General features: G+C 42.2%; 1 protein-coding gene across 12 annotated transcripts in view; it reads right to left on the bottom strand.

Moving 5' to 3' along the window:
- CaMKII (Calcium/calmodulin-dependent protein kinase II) overlaps positions 1-21345 on the bottom strand; it is a 252745-nt gene that overhangs the window by 230714 nt on the left and 686 nt on the right. The window lies entirely within an intron of this gene.

The raw sequence follows: 21345 nt of genomic DNA, 5'->3' as shown, positions 1-21345 counted from the left end.
TAAGGACACGAATAGTTGCATGCAGAAGATGTCACTCGCACCGCGTCTCATAGATGCAATTAGTGTCATGCCCCAGAAAAGCGATATAGCTTCATTCTCGTTGATAGCATCGGGGTAGGTTATGACATTATTATTTTAAGAGACAATATATTTTAGGGGCCCTACACTAACAATCTAAATAATGTAATGGAGTTAAGTATGTTCAGTTCAACGATATTTTTTGCGTAATGATGGTTGACGAGCTATAATTATTCAGCAAAAATCAAATACAATTCGCCGAATGATAACTGATGAATGACGGGGTGAGCGCTTCGCTTGGCGAGTTTTTGAAAATTAGGTTGGGCTTGCTAAACCAATGGTCTTTCCTTTGAATTTCTCGCTCAAATTGCGACAAAAATGACAAAAAGTGAGTAAAATTCCGGACCTACTAGTGGAATATCCGCAATTTTTCAGTACTTCCAGACCGTCCTTAAAAAAGCAGTACTATTTCCGGACTTTCCGGAAATTCCGGTCTTGTAGACATCCTGCTGACTGGAAAATTTTCCGCATTCCGACAATCAGCTTCCCATCAATAACGCGAGAAACATTGGAATGGTTTCATAAAACTGGGAAACTGAATGATTTATGCTTTAAAATGTACATATCTTTTGAGACGGCCCTCAACAAAAGCTTGTTATCCTTCTGCTTTTTGCTACGGTTGTGCTGAGGGGTTCTTCTGCGTGTTTTCTTCCCTTTTCAAAGAAGACAAATAAGCCCAAACAAAACCCGAAATTTTAACACGCTGCAGTAACAAAAGGGCGCGATCAATTATTAATAAGTTCCTTTACGCAGCCCTGCTCGTACTTTATTTACCCTTTCACACCCCCCTTTAATCGCAGTCGCCACTTAACAACGTAGTCGAAATTTCCCTGCACTCTTATTCACTCAACACGCCTTAATTCATTGTATTGTGGATGATGTCAATCATCGTATTTTCTGAGAAGGGGAGCGATATCTTTATTGAAATTGGGCGTACAGCCTTGTCTCTCCGATGGATGTCATTATCATTTTCTAAATTTTGAATTCCACCATCAAGACACGATTTTGAACCATTCGTATTTCAAAAAAGCTTTCGAATGAGTTCAGAATTGAATTTTTGACTTACGTATCTCCTTTCAGAGTCAAGGCTTTTAGATGCTTACGCATCATCGTCAGGACTGTTCATAGTTTAAACAAATAACAATAATTTTCTTAAATTCAACCGAATAACGCAAAAAAACAACGCAGTTTAGCTTGAATATACGTAAGGGGAGTTTTGGCACATTCGTTATTTCTAAGATAAGCCAGGAATAGCAATTCCTTACTGCAAAATGCAGTCCATTTCTAGAACACAGCGCTGTGGTTTTATGACCGAATTTTTTCCTCCGCGCGTGTTAACGATACGGCTATATGCAGGGGAAAAAACACCTTAAACACATTCAATTGTCCCCAAATTCTTATAAAATGCACATTTTATAGGAAACTTCAAATAGTTTCAATTAAGTAAAATACTAAAAAACGTATACCAAAGCCCATACTTCTTCGAAGGGAATCTAATGTTCGTGTGATGGACTTTCTCAGCACGGAGCGTTTCTACACGTGTATTGCAAAAAGCATTACTAGTCATTTTTGCCTAAGTTCGGCATCATAAACGTCGAGAGTCTACGCTGCCACAGAAAAAATGCAAAGCGTAAAGTAACAGCTGGAAAACTTTTTTCTTTTTTTATTTTTTAAAAAAAAAACAGGAAAGAAAATTCTCGCGAGGTTGGAATCTATTGCAAATGTTATCCTTATCTATATATGCTAATAGCATTCTGCTGTGCGAGAATGCGGTTGCACGAAATGGTGTGAGTGCGCATACAAATGGAACATGCCACATGCCACTGACCCACGGCAAGACCGTGCTGTGTGGTGTTGAAAGCGGGGCTTTAGGATTATTCCCTTCGTCGTGTTTCAATTTGTTCACGAAAATCAGAAAGTACTTGCCTTTAACATTTTTTAAAGAACAGTTTTTAAGAGCAGCACGACTTTATTCTTTGTTAAACGCAACATTCTGCTTTGAAATGTTGTGTGTATTGAGTGTGAGAATTCCTCATAATGTAGGATAAATTCGGAAAGAGTTTCAAGATGTTATACACGGAAAAAACAACTTAGCCCTAACACTTGAGGTAAAATAGCGCCAACGAAAGGCAGTAGTGAGTGGAGCTGAGCCCTATACAGCATGTAGGACTGGACTCTAAAGCTGCAGTACCTACGGCCGTGCAAAGGAAAAACACAGCACGAACCTTCAGGCGTTACCAAACTGTCCTTTGATGAAACAGGAATTTCCTGGTAAACTTATAAATATTTTTCTACCGGTTTTTAAGATAATTTTGTTTGCAACTTCACCCTAAGTTATTGCAAATTTCAAAGGAAAATGTTCATAACTTTCATAAAAAACAAACATTTTATCGAAGGCATTTGGCAACTCTTGAATTTTCACACGGCGTTCCTCCTTGGCACGGCAGTGATAGGCTCAGCACTATTGCCTTCAGGTGGCGGTATTTTAGGTGTCCGAAGCGTTCGAGATCAGCGCTAAGTTTGGTTTTCCGTGTACTTCTTGATTTTTTTGCACAAAAATAAAACATGAGCGGGAATTGGGTAACATGAGATGCAACGGCTCTGATTGAATCCGTTCGATTTATACCACTGATTTTCTTTGATTTTGATCTATAGTTTCAGTTATTGATTGTGCTATAAACGAAGAGAGAATTTCGGCACACACAAATGCTATGGATGACATCATGATGGTACAGAGGTCCTAATAATACGGCGATAAAATTATCACGAGTGTCACTGAATGTCGCAAATTTTCGCAACATGTTTAATTCTTGGCAAAAAAACAAACAACACGAGCGGCGCATGCGCGGCCGCACAGTGGTCCTAACATTGAATCTAAAAGAAGGATAATATCATTGTAGCTTTATTGTCGACCTGTCCATCAGATTTTCGTGAGGTAAACTGTTTCCATTTTCCTGTTTATTTTCGCGTGGTTACGCATTCATCACTGCGTTCCATTCCAAGATCGTCGAGAGGAGAATCATAGTGTTTTGAAGCCTTGGATAACTTAACACGCAACATTTTCAATTAGTGGATTTGAATTTTTTCTTCAGAAAATATAGTTTCGATTACATTTGAAGAAAAAAAAGTCAATAGGAAGAGAAAGACAAACTGGAGGCTGATTCGACGAGCACAAATTTGTCCGCGAGGACGTAAAGTACTAGAAATTTTAAGTGAATTCTCGTTTAAAAGGGAGACAAATATCCGCGAATTTCAACATTTTCTGAATTTCACTTGCTCTTCACGAAAGTTGGGTGTACGTGCAAAATGATTTTTTCTTAACTCATCCGCAGAAATGACAGTTCTTCTTCTTCTAAGACTCGAAGTTTTAAAAAAGGCATTGCAGCTGCCTTATCATCGAGGGGAGCAAATATTTTTACGATAATTGTTAAATTATCTTGAAGTAGGTGCGACCCTTGGTAAAAATTGGCGATAAGAGCTGCGTTTCAAAATACCATAGGAATTCTTATAGCCGGCTAAAGAAGGCTACAGAAAATCATATAGCTGGCTGTAGAATGCGGAGAAAATCATACGGCCGGGCTATACGAAGCGATAAAAAATTATGCAGCCGGGCTATAGTTCCTATCGCCGGGCTTTACACTTTATCGCCTGGCTGTTGCTTTTTCGCCATCGATTATAAAAGGCTGTAAGAAATTGTGCAGAAATTCGTGTGCTTTCGAAATCATTAAGTTTGATACGGAACCACCTTAATATTTACAAAACTTACGTTATATTTTCCTTTAATACAAATTTTTTTTCATTAATTACAACGAGAATAATCCATACAGGATGTGCAAACATTCCAAAATCATGAGTTGAATAACGCTGACTCCGCCAGATTAAATATTAGAGCCTAACACAAAACAAAGTGGCGACGTACTGGCGCCTACAAACCTAACAGGGATACTTCACGCATTGCGCAACGCGTGAAGTATTCCTGTTAGGTTTGTAGGCGCCAATCCGCGTTTCGCGCTGGCTGCCTCGCCCGCCGCGCCGCGCCGCAGCGTACCACGGCGCTTGAAGTAACTATTTCACACCAGAGGTATTGCACAGTATCATACGGAATTGAAGGTGCTCCAACCTTGGCAGGTTGGAATGGCAGGCATCCATTAAGAGTACGGAGCTTTCCTCGCAAAATAAATCAAGATACTACGGCCCAAAAAGAGAGCAGTGGTCCAAAAACCCACTAAGTCCTAGCATCCGTAATTAGTGACGTTTAGCATACACTTTATCACCTGGCTGTGAGTTGCTTAATCGCCATCGGCTATAAAAGGCTATAAGAAATTGTGTAGACGGCTATAGAAGCTATTGGAAATCTTACAGCCGGCCGTGGGTCTATGGTATTTTGGAACACAGATTCTACTGCCAATTTTTACCAGGGACACTTGGAAAAACTCGAAAGATGCCATGAGATTGGCCGATTGGCCCAACGAAGTGTCATATTGGAAATGAAGATCACTTACATAGGGTTAAGGGGAAGGGTTGCAGTCTTTAGTCTCCACTTCTGCTTCCCCAAAAAAGTGATATTGAAATTTCGCTTAGAATCGGGTTTCGAGTCTATACACCCCAGCATTGGGTTTCCTTAATCGAAGTGATGGCTTGAAATTCGTCGTTTTCTACACGAAAGAGCGTAACTTCATTCCAATGTTGCGAATTGACTGTAAAAAAAATCTATTTTCGTCAAGAAAATTACAGCGGTTTCGACCCAATATTTGGCTGATTATTGCGTGTTATCAAAAGGAAAATCACTGAAAAGCTCGGTTAAAAATGCATTAACTATTTCCTCGTAAAAATAAAAGTTACGAATGGAAAGTTATAGCAATATTGAAAAGGAGTTACGTTCTTTTGTCTAGGAAACGACGAAGTGAGCGATTTTTTTAGAAAATGGCCACCGTAAGTTGAGTTGTGAGCCAGAGTGGCGCCGCGCCGTCGATCAGCTGATTTACTTAAAGGCCCATTACAGGCCTCGTCTCTTGCGCCCAGCGGGACCGTAACCGCTCTACTGCACTCTTGCCAAATTCCCCAAAATTAGTCACGTAATTTAAAGTAAACGAACACTAGGTGTGCTGTTGGACTAAACCCGTAAAGCAGGACCGTTTGAAAATGGAATCACCTGTTGCCCAATTACAATTTTTTTTTTTTTTTAGCGAAAAGTCTCTTGAAATTTTAAAAGAAATCGCAATATCTTGGCTGGAAGAAAAGACTTCAAGGTTCCGAGTGAAATTCCCTGACTATTCCTAGTGTTGATCGAAATCCCTTGACTTTTTCAGGGTCCCCTGACTTCTCAAAAACGTGATTTTCGTCTTTCACGTTGTGTCGTCCTTTTTGGTTCTAAGAGCTACAGATATCCAGTTGTCCATACTCTCCCTATAAAGGTACTCTAGTTGAAAGTGAAACCAGAATTTCGATCGCTCGACGTCGAACTATCGAAATCCTCCTTGCCTATTGGTGTTTCACTTTCAAGAGGCGCTTGCACCTCGCGGGTATATCGGGCCTTTAGATTATGAGAGCCGAGCCTTTTAAATATACTGCCACCGGGCCTTTCGCCCAACTAGGAGGCACACGCGACAACGCAACGGTGTGCCTTGATTATAATTCAGACTCCTGCGCAGTGGGCCGTCTGTCTCCGCGATGTCTAGCAAAAAAACTACACACGTCCAAGCTCGCGCACGCAGCCTTGCTAATGTTTCAGCGTGCGCTCTCCTATGCTGCCGTGCTAAGGAGGAACGCCGTATGAGCCTTCAGGCGTTGCCAAGTTTAATTCGATAAAAACCTAATTTACTGGGAAAATTTTGAATATTTTTTTCCAACATTTTCAGACAATTTTGTACGCAATTTACTCTAAAATATCTGAAAATTTTAAAGAAAAATGTGCATAAATTTCTTCAAAAATACATGTTTTATCGAAGGAAATTTGGCAACTCTCGGATGTTCATACGGCGTTCTTCCTTAGCACGGCAGTATGGCTCTTGGGTTTTGTCGGCGGACAAATCCTCGCTCTCTGTCGACTAGAGTACCTGTATAGCGAGAGTATGGACAGATGTGAAACTCCGAAAATCCATCAGGCCTTCACCGATGCTTCTGCGAATAAAGTTAGGGCCCAGAAATGCAGCCAACCTATGAATTTCAATTATCCAGAACGATTTACTAATACTATTGTTACGAACCGTCGTTTATTAAGCACGTGTTTGACTCAGTTTTTGCATAAATTTACTCAATTTCGCGGAAGAACGCTCATTTCTGTACATTCTTTGCCATCATGGTTAGAATAGTTAGAATTGGAATCTGCAGACTGGCAGTGAAATTTTGTGCGTTAGAAGTTGGTTAGAAGGGTGGCTGCACTTTTGGGCCCTAAGCCCTCCATGAAGCGATCTGTCCATACTCTCGCTATACAGGTACTCTATGTCGACCGGAGGCGGCGCCACAGTGCCACAACCACAGCCACAGCCGGCGCTGAGAGGATAGGGCTCCGTTTGGCACCAGCTCACTCCGCTCAAGTAGAATTGCCCTTTTCGGAGCAGTCGCACTTCTTATGGTGCAGTCTAATATTTCACAGCTCCATCCTCGTCACTCATAAACGGTTAAAAACGGCACGGATCCTCGCTCCACTCGCGTCAACTACGCCCGAGATGCAAAATCAACAGACTTGAGCAGAAAGGAACCGAGTCTATTTAGCTGTAACCAAATTCCCTAGAGAATGTAGTTTCTTTACTTGGGAATGGTCGTGCAGATTGTTTTTACAATTTTAAGAAAATTTTTGATGTGGCATAGAGATAATTTCCTGAAATTTGCAAAAGAATTCGCAAATGAATTTTGTCAAACCGTCCTCACATTAAAATATAATCTGTCTGATAAAATGTAGCACAACTGAATTGCTTTGATTCATGTCTGCAGATGCAGTTGAATTTATGTGACTTAGAAAAAAAAATTTTCTCAAAGAAAATTTTACAAAAAAACAAAAATTAACCTCGGAAACCCAATTTTCAAAAAATGTAAAAAGGAGAGACTGTTTTAAGATACTTCAACGAGATAAAACAGCTACACTTAGGAGGGTCTACATTATACGCAGTGGAGAAATTTGAAAATTTGGGATAAAAAATGAGAGCTTATTCGATCCTATCCCGACGCCTCAATAAAACATCGAATCTGAACAAAATATTGATTTCTTTTGATGATATGCTATCAGAGCAAATGAAGGACCTGACGTGTGCTCTCGAACATGAAACATTCAAGAAGGTATCGGAGAATATCGGTCATTGTTTGGTTCTTAATGGGTTTGTGGAGGAGAAAAAGTGCGGAGTAAGGTCGATGTTGATAGGCCGTGATGGTGATAGTTGTCAGTTGAGCTTGGAGAACAACTCAATAGAGGTGGAGGATGAAAGTGGTAACGAGTTTTGAAAGGTCAGAGTCAGACGTTGGCTCCGAATCCATTCATTTCGCCGAGCTGCAACGAGAGGTTCCGCCTACCGTCGCGTCGTAGCTGCTAAATCAGCGATGTTACGCAAGCAGGCAAATTGGGGCTACTCTGCGCGCTGCAGAAAAAGCGCATTTCAGAGAAAAAACCCACCGCGCGAACCAATCAATCACGGATAAAATAAGTTGCATTTTGCCTGTCGCTCCAAGTTTTTAGAGACGCGCTCTGCTCGCAAATTTTAATTCCATCCTAGGAATAAGTATAGTACTTGAGGTTCGCGATGACAGAATGATTATTTTCTTGGGTTTTCAGTCTAGATAGCGTTGTGTTTTTCGAAATGTTTGCTTGATTGCTTTGAACTCAATGAGAAATAAATGTACAAGTTAAGTTGCGAAAATTGCATTTTGCGGAAAATACCTATCTACTGGAGGATATACAAAACCTCCTGAGTAGCTCTGGTGCTAAGCGAAGCCGTCAGTGACTTTTTAGCGGACGCTGTTTCAGCCTTGGCTTCTCTAGCTCTCTAATTCTACCATTCACTCTTGTAATATAATAAAGGGTAAATTATCCGAAGGATCTTTGAAGCTTTGGAGTGTGTTTAGGATGAATAATGGAGAATGAAGAATTAGAAACATCATGGATATCGAACAAATCCTGGAGTATGAAGATATTGTCAGATTGACAATAGCTCAAAAAATCCAATGGTTCGAACATGGCAAAAGCATGGACGATATCAGAACGCGTAAGATTTTACGACTAAAAAGTATAGTTGCAATGTCAAGAGAGAGACCACAATTTAGAAGGGCCCAAAGTGTAAGAAAGATAGAAAAACGATGAGTGTACGAAATGGAGAGAGATGCGATTAGAGATATGATTGATTGGCAAGAAGTTACATTAAGGGCCACAGCAGCGGGTGATGGTTAAAATTGATAGATAAAGCTACAGACAAAGAGGACACAAGGGGGGTATGGAGGGATCCTACTGGTGGAAGCGGGTATGGTTGCAATGGATAAAGGAGGTAGGTAATAGACTAATCAACGGCAAACCACGAGAGACCCTATAAATCCCCTTAGTCTATAAGAACCACCCATTTCAACCAATAGGATCGCTCCGTACTCCCTGTGTCCTCTTTGTCTATTTGCCCTATCTATCAATTTCAACAATCAGCCCGCAGAACTGTCATTTAAAAAGAAGAAGAGGAGGAAAAAAGGAAGAATATAAAGGTAAAAGGTTGTACTTAGAAAAGACCCACAAAAATTACCTACCAATTTTTCCTATGATGTGCATAGAACTTGGAACTACCGAGCTTCAGGAGGAACGAAAATCAAGAAATGTGTGGTATGAAACCGATCAATTTTCCTCTCTCCGCTATGAGGTCATTGGCCAAAATGGTATCGGAGCCGTATAGTCCAGTCAATCTGGCCCAAAAAAGGGGTCTACTTTGCGAAAATCTGAGGAGAAAAAAGTAAGACGGATTCTTATGTAATTTGGGTCGCTGAATCCGAATCTGATGTTTGCCAACAAAAATTTTGACCGGAAATGGCCGCCATCTTGAAAAAATGGCGGAAAATCACGTTTTTTCCCCAAAATCCCCCAAAATCTCACTTATTTTGGGGTTTTCGACAAAATAAGTTATCTTCACTTTTAAAGTACGTAAAATTTCCTATCAAACGGCTTTTAGATTTTTGAAATCGAACAATTAGGGTAAAAGTTATGGGCGATCGCGTTAGGGGTGGTTTTAGGGGTTGATGAATTTTTCACCAAAATTGCTGCGTAAAAACGCTGTAACGCCGTTGGAAGTGAAACAAAAATTCCGAAAATGGTTTGCATATGTCCCCCTGGGTACCAGTGACTCTCCGCCATGAAGAAATCCCCCACCCCCGCCCCTCCCCCCGCGCCCCTCATTCAATGTGCACTTTTTTCAATTAAATCACACCAATTACAGATGCCGAAAATGTATGCAAAACCCTCATGGATCACTTGGTTTTCCAACTCCCATCACCCCCCTTAATCCCGTTATGACCCCCCTCACCTACCCCTCCCCCGTCAACCCCCTCCCCGCCCCTCCATCCCTCCACCCCAAACCCTTATTAGCCATATAAGAGCCACCGAACCGATTCTGAAAGCAAGATTTTTTTTTTTTTATTTTTGTTTTTTTTACAGGCGGCGAAAATCTTTTAAAGACTTCATCTTAGGCAGCTAGGAACTCAAGATGGATGTGTGGGATTTCCACCCACTAAAAACCCCTCCGCTTTGAGTGAGCAAATTGAAAAAAAAGAGCACCGAATGAATGTTGTCTTGAATAGCTGTTTCTCTGTAACATTTTCCATAAATCCGCTCCAACCCGGTAAATTCGGTATTATACTGACTGCTGAAATTACAGAGTGAGAAATCGCGTTGCCTTTTTTTTGGCACTTCGGTTTGCTCTCAACTTTTTTGTTATTTAGAATGATAGTATGAAGTAGGAGCTTCAGAGAATTTGGAATGTCTGATTCTGCGTTCTTAAAAAAATCATGAGATGCAGGATAGTTGTCTGTGTCGTAACCCTTCGTTCTGATATCCTCGAGAATCATTTTTGCAGCAGTTTCCACGATACGTAGCCTTTCAGCGTTTTTATTGCTTAAAACCTGATTTTACCAAGCTTCGTTGAGAATCTTATCACCAAAAACGGGAAAAGATATCACTCATTGGTTTGATTTGGTTATTTTTTTAAGAACGGGGAATCAGACATTCCTGAGTCTCTGAAGCTCCTACTTGATACTATTATTCTAAATAACAAAAAAGTTAAGAGTAAACCGAAGTTCCAAAAAAAAGTCAACGCGATTTCTCACTCTGCAATTTCAGCAGTCAGACCTCGGTCATATAATTCGCCCATCCAAATCGGAGTTTCATTGTATGTGTGCTAAAAATTCAGATCGAAAAAACTGATTGGTGTATTGAATCTCTCGCCTACGTTGCACCGTACCATGAAATTTTGAAATTTGAAACCGCTGCTATTCTGCATGGACCTGTAAAAATCAATTTCGACGCTTTCTTTCAGTTCATATTCGATAATGCGGATTTAAATTGTCAAGACGCTTGATGGAATGAACACCTTCCATGCTATGGGCGGCGTAAGGTGTATCACACCACAATCATCAGTTTACCCTGATTAAGTAATACCTCGTAATTTATCTCAAAATCCGCCGGTAAAATAGCTCGGGCCTCTGGAGTAACACCCGTTGAAATTTTTGAAAAGAAACGCTACGATGGAATGAAAGACGTCAAAATTCTTGATTTGCAGACTGTTAATAAATTGCCTGATCGTTATGAGATCTTAACGCTGGATTTTTTGTGGATTTATGGACATTTGATTAAAATACCGAATTTACCGAGTCTGAGCGGATTTATGGAAAATGTCATAGAGAAAAAGCTATCCCTGGTAAAAATTATCAATAGGAGCTGCGTTATTCAAAATACCTTAGGAATTCTTATAGCTGGATATAGAAGACGATAGAAAATTATTTAACTGGCTGTAGAGAGCGAAGAATTTCACACAGCCGGGCTACACGAAGCGATAAAAAATTATACAGCCGGGCTACACGAAGCGATAAAAAAATATAAAGCCGGGCTATGGTTCCTATCGCCAGGCTATACAGTATATAGCCTTGCTGTAGCTTTTTTGCCACGGTCTATAAAAGGCTATAAGAAATTGCATAGTCAGCCACAGAAGCTATAGGAAAACCGACAGCCGTCTGTAGGTCTATAGTATTTTGGAACACAGATCCTACTGCCAATTTTTACCAGGGATTCAAGACAACATTCATTCGGTGCTCTTTTTTTTCAATTCGCTCACTCAAAGCGGAGGGGTTTTTAGTGGGTGGAAATCCCACACATCCATCTTGAGTTCCTAGCTGCCTAAGATGAAGTCTTTAAAAGATTTTCGCCGCCTGTAAAAAAAACAAAAATAAAAAAAAAAAATCTTGCTTTCAGAATCGGTTCGGTGGCTCTTATATGGCTAATAAGGGTTTGGGGTGGAGGGATGGAGGGGCGGGGAGGGGGTTGACGGGGGAGGGGTAGGTGAGGGGGGTCATAACGGGATTAAGGGGGGTGATGGGAGTTGGAAAACCAAGTGATCCATGAGGGTTTTGCATACATTTTCGGCATCTGTAATTGGTGTGATTTAATTGAAAAAAGTGCACATTGAATGAGGGGCGCGGGGGGAGGGGCGGGGGTGGGGGATTTCTTCATGGCGGAGAGTCACTGGTACCCAGGGGGACATATGCAAACCATTTTCGGAATTTTTGTTTCACTTCCAACGGCGTTACAGCGTTTTTACGCAGCAATTTTGGTGAAAAATTCATCAACCCCTAAAACCACCCCTAACGCGATCGCCCATAACTTTTACCCTAATTGTTCGATTTCAAAAATCTAAAAGCCGTTTGATAGGAAATTTTACGTACTTTAAAAGTGAAGATAACTTATTTTGTCGAAAACCCCAAAATAAGTGAGATTTTGGGGGATTTTGGGGAAAAAAACGTGATTTTCCGCCATTTTTTCAAGATGGCGGCCATTTCCGGTCAAAATTTTTGTTGGCAAACATCAGATTCGGATTCAGCGACCCAAATTACATAGGAATCCGTCTTACTTTTTTCTCCTCAGATTTTCGCAAAATAAAATGCCAGATTGACTGGACTAGTAAGAGAAGAAACCCCGCGAATTGAGGACTAAATTTTTCCGGAGACTTTTCGTTCCTCGGTGCCGTGCGGAGCTTCCCAGTTTTTCCAAGTTCTAAACAACATAACCTTAGCTAGCTGAAACTAAATTGACCTCATTTCACACGATGGCTGGGAGTTTTTCATCGGACGGACGCTGAATGCGGGGAGGACCCTGCAGGAGACGCGTAGACTATGCTCAAGCGGTCAAGCCGCTCTTTCACAGATAGAGCGCGACGCAAAATTGGCCACTCGACCAAGTGCCAAGATTTTAAACCCATCTGTTGCCGCTGATAGGACTATTCATGTCGTCAACGTCAGCACTAACACCTCGTCTGGTATGGACTCGGCTGCAAGTCTGGCGAAGAAGAGGAGAGAGAGGAAGATCATGAGAGGAGAGCGACGAATAAACGGAAACGGATGAAAAAAAGAAAAAGGAGGAGGAAAAATACATTCTTTATTCTGTTTTTCTCCCTCTTCTCCGTCTTCTTCCTCTGCCTCCACCTCTTTAAATGTGTCTTCTTTCTCCTCTTTTATTTGGTTTTTGGCTCTTCTTCTTTTTCTTTCTCTTACTCCTCCTTGCCTCGACCTGTTTTCTCTCCCCCTTGTCTCCTTATTTCTCTTTTCCTCTTATTCTCCCTGGAACTCTGGAGTCCCTTTCTACTGGGAGTAAAGGCAATACGAATCCAAATCTGATTGGTTCCTGTATTTTACGCCTTCACGGTGTCACAAATGGGAATACAGGTTACATTTTCACCAATTGCAAATATTATAAACTAGAATGGACCGGGACATTGGGGGTACGGCACGGTACAAATGGAATGAGAGTGGGAACAGAGATAGGAATTCGAGAATGGGTTGATTAAAGATTAGAAAAATCGTCCAATTTCTGTATTCTTCATTCCGTTTTTGACATCCATGAGCCGCGTTGTCTTAACTCTCTCTTTAAAGGGACCCTGGTTAAAATGACTGGAAAGGGCGCGGTGAAGTTGGTGTCGCGGGCTGGCTGTGGGAGCGTGGCTTTGCGCGGCGACGGTGACGGCGACTTGCTCGGACGCTCGACAAAGGTCAGTGCTCTCGACTCGGGGCTCGGGATCTTTTTAAGTTGATGTTGACAAGTGTCCCGCGGTTCCCGATCCCCGGTCCCCCGGTCCCCGATCCCGGTCCCTCACTCCGCGGCCACGGTAACACTATCGCTGAAAATTGTTTTCCTCTTCGGAGTCTTCCGCGCCCATGCCACGCCGCTCCGTGGCACTCTGCCCAACTTCCCCGCCCCACCCCACCCCGCCCCGCCCGCCGAGCGAACTTTCAGACTCATGCGCCACGCCGCCTCGCATATCACCTCTCCTGCGTACTGCCGTGCTAAGGAAGAACGCCGTATGAACATTCCAGAGTTGCCAAATTTCCTTCGATAAAATGTTCATTTTTGAGGAAAGTTATGAAGATTTTTCCTTGAAATTTTCAGAAACTTTAGGTAAAATTGCGAGCAAAATTATCTGAAAAATTGGAAGGAAAATATTCATAAGTTTTCCAGGGAATTCGTCCATTATCGAAGGAAATTTGGCAACACCTGTAGGTTCATACGGCGTTTTTCCTTAGCACGGCAGCGTACCCTTGCCCATTTTACCAAAGAAGCCCTCACACGAATCGAGAACTTCATAATATTAGCATTTTTAAATTATAAAAAAGTCAACTTTGCAACAGAGTGTTGCCGAGACGAGCTTTAAACTCATGTTTCACTTTTCATTGGAGGATTGGCTCATCATGAGGTTTCGTTTAGGCTAATTTAAAAGAAGGCCCTGAAGTTCCAAGAGAAAGAACACTTTTTCGACAATTTTTCATGATTCAGCAGTGTTCTGCGTGGAATTTTGGGGAAGGTCACATACGCCATGCACCTTGCAAATTACAACACAGCAAAACAGGGTGAATGTGAACCGCTCGATGAACCGAAATGCCATCGGATGCTATGGGACATTGTTGCCGATCTGCGATGAGTTTCCTCGGATCCACGATTAAACGGAAATGTCAAGCGCGCGGAGTTCCGTGTCGCCGCTGACAACGAACGCCCATGCGGAACACCTAAGCAGCATAGTTTACATTCCTCGAGAAAATGAAGCGCCAACACTCAAAGGGAGCTCGGAGGACGCTGGAATGCGCCGAAAATTAAAAATAGGACGAAAACTTGGGCCCGGCGAACCCGAAATTCCTCTCCCATCATGCCTGGCCCCGTCCATCGTTACCCCTTACCTCGTCCTTCCTTGGGGAAACGTCAAATTTCCATTCAATCATTTTCTCTTTAAAGCCACCGCTCTCCGATTTTTTGATTGTCCGGATTTTCACTATATTGAAAAAAAACTAGGGGAGCGAGAAAGTAAAAATGTGAAGAGAGGTGAATTCGTCGTCTCCCGGACGGTGAGACCTAACTCAATCCCATAGTTTCCAAATTGACTCAAACAAGTAATTTGTTTACACAAATACACCTGTCCAAGTTTTATCCAAAATTTGTCTGGTTTTTGCATGAGATCCGAGGAAAAATCAGTGAAATTTTCGATTAGAAATGCCCAAGATTCTCTTAGTTAATAAACGATTGGCAAGGGGAAATTTGGCAATATTGAAATAGAGTTAAGTTCTTTCGTGTGGGAAACAATTAACGATTCCACAATTCAAAGAATTTCCAGGAATACTGTTACTTCGTGCTTAAAACGTTGGCAGACTTTGAAAGACGAAGTGTAAGTCCTTAAATATCCAAGCATTAAGGTTTGGGTAACTTAAAAACTTGTTGACTCGACTCTCATCATTCACTTTTTTGCGGAGAAATACATGAAAATAAACGCACGCTTCCCGAGGGAATTTTGTACGTCCGAAAAACAGAGGAGTGGAAAGATCTCAAAAACCGGAATTTAGCTCTGTCGATACGGTTTTTAAAAACTTAAAAATATTTTGACTGTTTTTTCCGGGTCAATTTCGATCAAGTACTTCTAGATACAGTCGAATCTTAATATCCTTTCACTGTGATTGGTTCGGAGATCGGAGTATTCAGAGCGATATAGTGAGGAATGAAAAGAACCCCGAGCAGCTAGCGACATGTTCGTAAAACAACGCCTGAGCGGCCTGAGTGCAACTATTCGTGCTCTATGGATGTCCGGGTTGCATTCACGAAAAATTGAAGGAGTTTCCACTTTTATGGCCCTCCCAGCAAAACAAACCCCGTGCCGTGATTCTGTGAAAAGGATAAAAAACGGAGCATAATTGAGACGTTTCAATGTACTTAGGGTTCTCATAATTTTTTCATTTTTCAATTCTTGTCTATCTTTGACTTTTCGCTTTTCCCTGACACTAAAATTCCCAAATTCTCGGACTCAACTTTTGCTACAATTCGGACGAAACCACCTCTGCATGTAGTTGAGGTGGATTACATTAAATTTATGTAAAAGTAAATGGAGCGAGTGAAGTAAAAAGTTTCATAAATAATAATTGAGAATTGAATTAAAAATTAATATGTTAAGTTATGGAAAATGGCACTTAGAAGTTGTTCGGACTCTCTCGAATGGCACTCTGCTGCTGGAGCTATCGAGTCGACGCATGTTCGCGAAATTCCCAGACTTTTGCAGGTTTTTCAGATGGCTAAAAACCCTGAATGTTGTTTGTAGGTAGCATTTTGTCCGTTCCCGCGCATTCTAGCTTAAAATCAACTTTCCGGGACAACTTTCACAGAGAAACGCACACGTCAATCACTCATACTTCGATGAGCAACCGGGAAAACTTTCCACGGATTTCAGCTCGTATTCGCAGCGTTTCACTTTCCTGGAAAACTTTGATCCATTGGAGCACGGGGTAGTCACATAAGATGTCTACTGATATTCTAACAAAAAATGAAAGACTGTTTTCTGACCAAAATTGAAAAGCACGGACTTTCTAAGAAAAAGTAGACGGAGCAAAATTAGATAATTTTTAAAGATTTTCTTGCCTGAGTTGGCCTGAGGACATTTTTGCTGCCCTCATAAAAACTTCAAAAATATGTAGTTCTCCTCATATGCATGAAGCTGGAAATTTCCAAAACCATCGTTTTTAGCGCTTTTCAAGTCCTTCCAGACCAGGAACCAGGAATGCAGAAACTTCTGTACCACGGGACCGACCAGTCCCGGTCCACAACCGTGAAATGGGGGAACCCATGTGAGGACGAGAAAAATGTAGTCACCCTGTGAAAACGGTTTCTATTTTTTGTTTTTTACGAGGTGGGGAACAACACGTTTAAGGCACTGTTTTAAGGGAGCAAAACTGTTGACGTGTCGACGGCGTTACTTCATGTGTCGGGAAAAATTCTACGAAAACTTGAAATGGGGGAACCTATACGTAAATTTTGAAGGAGCCCTTGGAAGTATCTGAGCCCCTGTTCCGGACTATTTCTGGACTTACCATACGTATCGAACCAGTAACCGCACCATCGTCACATTCAAATCGGCAGTCCGATTTGTTTGAAACCTTTGCATTCGTTTACCAAAGCAGGGACAAAATTAGGATTGTCTCCCACGCGTGGCGCTTGGCTGGGTTCGGATTTAGGAGCCCGAGGCTAATTTTCGCGAGGATCGGGCGCAACAGATAAAATCGGTGTAAACAAACGGAAGATGAAACCGCGGGCGGGAGCCATTGAGCGTGGCCGAGCAAAGCGGAGCGCGTGTCGGCATTAGTGTTTACATCCTCCTCGGATTTTATGCCCGACGCCGCGCCGGCGTCGCGGTGCCGTGTCGCAGATTCCGATGGATCGATTCATTTACCATTGAAAACCTATGGAAAAGAATCGATTATTAGGGTATTGGTAATGAACACGTTTAACCATACTGCCATGCTAGGGAAGAACGCCGTATGAACATTCGAGAGTTGCCAAATTTCCTTCGATGAAACGTTCATTATTGAGGACATTTATGAATATTTTTCTTTGAAATTTCCAGGAACTTTAGTTGAAATTGCGAGCAAAATTATCAAGAAGATTAGAAGAAAAATATTCCTAAGTTTAGCAGGAAATTAGTGTTTTATCAAAGAAAATTTGGCAACGCATGAAGGATCATACGGCGTTCTTCCTTAGCACGGCAGCATAGCTTGAAATGGGAAAATATCAATAGTCGATGATTCACGCTTTACTTGTACCGAGATTTGAAATGGTTCGATTCGTCTACTATCAAAACCCATGGAAAAAAATCGATTATCGGGGTTTTTGCAATGAACATTCTTAACCATAGCTTTAAATGGGAAATTATCGCTGGCCAATGATTCACGCATCATTAATGAGTGCCGAGATTTGCGATGGATCGATTCATTTACTATTAAAACTCATGGAAAAGAATCGATTATCGGGGTTTGTGCGCATCCACGCTTCGCAAATACGTGCCGATATCTGAGATTGATCGATTGATAAGCTATTTAAAATTATGGAAAACGATCGATTATCATGGTATTCGCAGCAAATACTTTGATAAAAATTCTGTACCATAGCTTTAAATTGAAGAGTATCTGTTGATGATCCACGTCTCGCCACTGACCTCTATTTCCAATCGCTGATGGCCGGGACCCCAACAGACTCTTAAGCCCAATTCGCACGCTCTGACCATGTCAAGACAGCTTGTCGTTAATGGTCGGTGCTTCCACCAATGGCAAATAGGAGGGCCTCCCATGGTATTAGTGCCACCGTTTCTGGCTCGTGTCAAAACTGTCAAAACGCCACTTTTGTACACTCTCTTCGGACTGTATGGTCGTTGTTTCAGTAATTTTTCGTGGTTCCGACGATCCGAGCTTTCCGATAGCCGATGTCTCATCGCAAGTGGTCGGATAATTCGTCGTTCCTCATGTAAAGGAACGCAACTCCATTCCAAGGTTGCCAGACTGACTCAAACAATTCAATTTTTTAACACGAAAATACAGGCGCAATTTTTGACCAAAATTTTCCTGAGTTTCACATAAGATCGCAGAGAAAAATCGGTGAACTTTTCAACTTAAAGTTGGCCTGATTTGGCGTGGAATGACCCAACGAAAGTAACAAGAATTTTAGTCCTGGCCGGTGACCTGACCAATTGTGAGCGTTTTCCGGCGTTGCGGTGGTGGCGTCGTCGTCGCCTCGGTGGGATTTCTTATCAACTACTGGATGACTGCAGGGGCATGGCATGGCGCTTATCTGCTTGGCGCGGAAGAGGCGCAGACAGAGAGACTGAGAGGAGCCAGCTGCGCGCCGCGCCGGTCGCGTCGCCCGGTGTCACCGGGATGAATAATTAAGCCGCGCGCCGCGCGTTCCCTCCTCCCGGTCTCAGGTTCGGGATCGCGCGAAAATCCACGAAAATTTGGGTCGCAACCACAACAAACCTCGAGTTTCGCGACCCCGCTCCGGCTCGGCAGTAGCAGTCCCATCACACTTCAAACGCCCCGAGAACAATGCCACCGGAGTTGTCGCTCTCCACAGAATTCCTCTATTTTACGCCTCCGTCCATCAACCCATGAATTTCCGCCCTATGGAGCTCCTGTATGCTACAGGGATTTGCAATTGAATCAGTGAGAACAAAAACACACCAACTCGGTTACTCGAAAGTGCTTAGTTTCCATTAAAGAAAGTAATTTACATAAAGGGCATTGAAGTTAGCGCGTCTGTTCCAACATGGACCTTTGAAGTGTCCATAAGTACTTGTCTTTTGGTAGCAAATATATGTTTCTGAAACGAGCTTCTTCACTTACTGTGCAGTTTTGTGTTTGTCTTGATTATTTTCATTTTTCCGAATTGGTGTGTTTTCGTTCTTCCGGCCAAAGTATCACAAGCGCAATGCGACATTTAAAAATCACCGCCGTCATTTTATATTTTAACAGATACTTTTTTGGTTGAATCTTCTTAAAAATTTCACTAAATTTTCTTGCGATTTCCAGGGCCGGCAAAGTTGTGATACATTTAAATAATGAATTTCTTGGAAAAATGACAGTGTCGAGGTAAAAATCAGTGATCACAAAAGGCAACGCTGAAGTTAAGTTACGGTGTAACAGGAACAAGCGAAGTGCCCTTCGCTGATGTTGAATGCGACGAACAGTATACAAACACACGAACTCCTGGATACAACTATTCGGGCCCCTTAGGTGTCCGTGTTGCATACGCACGTGAGTGAAGGCGTTTTGACTTCAGACAGTAACCGCCTCACCAGCGACGCTTAGTAGAGCGAATCAATGAGAGGAGTTAAACATGCCGGCATACGCCTGAATGCAACTATTCGCGCCTAAGAGATATCTTTGTAATACAGACGAAGAATGGAGATGTTGCATGTTATCAGGTAAAAGTTCGCGAGAAACACGATGGTGCCACTGGTTTCCTCTGAAATCAACTCCCAAGCTCCAAAAAAGCTCTTAAGTTGAGGTCAAAATGGAGGGGATATCCCACGCTATCCTGAGAGTCTACGTCTACATCAAGACAAGCTCTCCATGCGAAGATAGGGAGCACATACATTAGCAGGGTTGCCGTGTTTTTAGTTTTGGAGTACCCAAATAAAGTGACAGCCCTGTCAATGTATTTGCTCCCTGCTTTCTTTGCATGGAGAGTTTGTCTTGATGTAGATGTGGACTCTCAGGATAGCGTGGGATATCCCCTTCATTTTGGCCTCATTTTGAGAACTTTTTTTGAGCTTGAGAGTTGATTTCAGAGAGAACCAGTGGCACCATTGTGTTTCTCGCGAACTTTTACAAAAGAATCAATAGTCATATCGGAAATTCCTCACACATGCAACATTTCCATTAAAAGCGCATTGCCATTTTGGATCCTCGCAGCGAAGACCGCCGTTGGCGTTGCGCCGCGGTTTTAATGGTGAGCGCCTGGTCAGTCAAAACGCCTTCCTTTCGATGCATATGCAACACGGACACCTAAGATCCCGAATGGTTGCACCTAGGAGTTAAGATGAAATTTGTATGGTGTTCGCAGCATTCGATACTAGCCAAGGGCGCTTCACCTGTTTCGCTTACACCCTAGCTTAATTTCAGCGTTGCCTATATAGTACCGATGACGTAAATTATTAGTAATTTTTATCTCCTAGGAATGAAGGGAAACTGGACAATTGCGACACTGGGTTGAAATCGTGCCTATTTATTATAGACAGAGGACTTTCTTTTACCGAGGTGTGAAACAAAATCTGTACAAAATGAATATGTGCTTATTGATTTTTGTTTAGGACCATATATACATGGGGTTTGCGCCCCTTGCACCCTCTGAGCGACTAAAAAGGCAATTCTGGGTGGATATTCGAGCTAGCTCCTTAACAAATTCATCAATTTTTTCAGGCATAGTGCTGTGCAATTGAAAAACCGGTGTGGCTATCAGGAGAGAGAGCTTTGAGGGTTCAATAATGGGGAGTTGAAAATTCGCTCTTAAGACGGCCCTGTTTTCTTGTAGAGAGAAATTGAGAAGTTAATGATGTGCTAGATATGGGGCTCAAAGTGTGGGATTGGCGCTTCTTGTACCCGAACTTTCAAACGAATTCTTCAGTTTCTGCCTCGGCATAGTTCTGTCACTGTTGGATACTGAAACCACTTTGTCTATATCGATCAGTTGTCGGTTTCCCGACATCTTGAAGATTCAAAATATGCAAGAGTAACGCCTGAATAGCATCCCATGAGGAGGATGCGATGTTACGAGGAATAGTTTCGAGTAAACTTGCTTCACGCAGAGTTCACTTGGTTGTAGCCCTTTGAGTATTTGAATGTGTAAGAGTACTCCGCTAAGGTACTCAGAATGAAGGTTATGCGCCGCTTGCAACCTCTGAAGGGATTCGTTCGAAAATTCGGAGGAATCCCGTAGCTTTTTTCGGTGCGATGCCGCAAAATATAGGATACAGCATGGCTGTGAGTGAATGATACTGCAAGGATTCTTATACTGGAAAAGTGATGCGTCAAAAGCACTTTACGGTGTGTATTCAATGTAGAGAGGAATCGTTGCGAGTAAATGCATATCGTGTCAACTTCTACTTTGGACTTTTGCTGTAGAATAAAAATAATACACAAGGAGTACATGCAGGTGTAAGGGAGTGCAACTGAGGTTCAGAGTAAGGGGTTATAGCGCCACTTGCACCCTCTAGGAGATAGACGCGGAACTTCCCGAACATATTT

Source organism: Bemisia tabaci, chromosome 3, assembly GCF_918797505.1.
Source record: "Bemisia tabaci chromosome 3, PGI_BMITA_v3".
In the NCBI taxonomy this organism is placed as follows: domain Eukaryota; kingdom Metazoa; phylum Arthropoda; class Insecta; order Hemiptera; family Aleyrodidae; genus Bemisia; species Bemisia tabaci.
The sequence above is the reverse complement of the archived record's forward strand: the minus strand, read 5'-3'. Positions and strand labels throughout refer to the sequence as shown.